Source organism: Budorcas taxicolor, chromosome 23 (genome assembly GCF_023091745.1).
Source record: "Budorcas taxicolor isolate Tak-1 chromosome 23, Takin1.1, whole genome shotgun sequence".
In the NCBI taxonomy this organism is placed as follows: Eukaryota; Metazoa; Chordata; class Mammalia; order Artiodactyla; family Bovidae; genus Budorcas; species Budorcas taxicolor.
This window is the reverse complement of record NC_068932.1, coordinates 4213974-4215995: the sequence shown is the minus strand read 5'-3', so window position 1 is coordinate 4215995 and position 2022 is coordinate 4213974. Positions and strand designations below refer to the sequence as shown.

The 2022-nt window shown below is 38.6% G+C and overlaps 1 non-coding gene across 1 annotated transcript; it reads left to right on the top strand.

The window, feature by feature from the left end:
- Positions 1-272: 272 nt before the first annotated feature.
- On the top strand, positions 273-345 carry TRNAC-ACA (transfer RNA cysteine (anticodon ACA)). The gene has a single exon. It is a non-coding gene; the product is annotated as a tRNA-Cys (tRNA).
- The last annotated feature ends 1677 nt before the right edge of the window (positions 346-2022 follow it).

Sequence of the window (2022 nt, the reverse complement as noted above, 5' to 3'; positions counted from 1 at the left end):
TTGGAAAAGACTCTGATGCTGGGAGGGATTGGGGGCAGGAGGAGAAGGGGATGACAGAGGATGAGATAGCTGGATGGGATCACTGACTCGATGGACGTGAGTCTGAGTGAACTCCGGGAGCTGGTGATGGACAGGGAGGCCTGGCGTGCTGTGATTCACGGGGTCTCAAAGAGTCGGACACGACTGAGCGACTGAACTGAACTGAACTGAAGGCCACTGTTGTACTACAAAGACTGAGTAATTACCCTTGAGACTAATATATACTGGTGACTTCTCTGGTGGCTCAGATGGTAAAGCATCTGCCTACAATGCAGGAGACCCAGGTTCGATCCCTGGGTCAGAAAGATCCCCTGGAGAAGGAAATAACAACCCACTCCAGTGCTCTTGTCTGGAAAATCCCATGGACAAAGGAGCCTGGTAGGCTACAGTCCCTGGGGTCGCAAAGAGTCAGACACGACTGAGCAACTGAGTGCACACACACACACACACACACACACACACACACACACACACATATACACACATATATACACGTATCCCACAAAGTCACAGATATTTAGTATCTGGCCCTTTGCAAAGCTTACTAAATCTTGTTATTAAATTGGTCAACACAACAGTTATTCAAATTGTTAGGTCAAATAAGTTAGAGAAATAAAATTAAATAATTTTCTTAAGGCAGACCTCAGAGCCTGTGATTCCTATTACATGCATTCCTATTATGTATTACTAATTTTCATGTTCCCCAATATTCTTGGTCACTGGAAATTTTTAATGGACTGCATCTCATGCCTAGTTGCCTGAGGATCACCAGGTTGGCCAATTGTTGATTTAGTGAAGTGTGTGGAGAAAAAAAAAAAAAAACAACAACAACTGAATTGCAGTTTCTCCTTTAAAGTACTGCCCTCTTTTGATAATATTTAACTCTCTGTGAATTGACATATTATTCTAGTGATTTTCTCTTATACAATTAAGCCCCTTAGCAAACTGACCCATGGTAAAAGGACCACTTAATCTTCCTTCAGGTAAAAGTAGCAATGTACCATGTACTATAAACAAGTAAGGCAGTAATTATCTCAATGATGTGGATAATTAGCATCAAAACAACAGCAAATGTACTTGAGGGGAAAAATTACAATCACACATTTAAAATTACTTGTGTGTGTTAGTTGCTTACCCATGTCTCTTTGCAACCTAATGGTCTGGTGCCTGCCAGGCTCCACTGTCCGTAGAATTTCCCAGGGAGAAATACTGGAGTGGATTGCCATTTTCTCCTCCAGAGGATCTTCCTGACCCAGGGGTTGAACCCAGGTCTCCTGCATTGAAGGTAGATGCTATGCTGTCTGAGTCACCAGGGAAGCCCAATTACTTAAAGGGAGACGGGAGGGAGGTTCAAAAGAGAGGGGATATATGTATACCTATGGCTGATTCATGTTGAGGTTTGACAGAAAACAACAAAATTCTGTAAAATAATTATCCTTACACTAAAAAATAAATTAATTTTTAAAAAATGGACATGTGAGCAAAAAAAAAAATCTAATATAAATTGAGCCACTAATACGTAATACCAGGTTTAGGCACATTAATATGATTTATTACACAATTAATAACCCAATTAGATGTAGAAACTAATTCCTATATTTTCTGATTAGTTCTTACATTACTGCTTTGTTCAGTTCTTCCCTTAAGAAAATACAGTTTGCTTCATTTATATTCTTTTAGACATTTTTCCTTCAACTTAAGTAAACATGTTGATCATGTAATAAGGTGCTAATTCAAAATATATTATTTTCTCAGAGGCTTAAAAATGTGCAGTTTACTTTGTTATTTCATTCATTTAACCTAATACGTGATACAAACAAAATGATAATTAATTTAACACACGCATAATCCAAAGAGACTATCTAGGATTATCTCACAAAGGTAAATTCAGTATGTAAAGATCCGTAGCCTCAGATTTATAAATCATGCAACTCATTTACTATAACCCCAAATGCCTTCCGATTATAAGAGGAGAGACAGCAG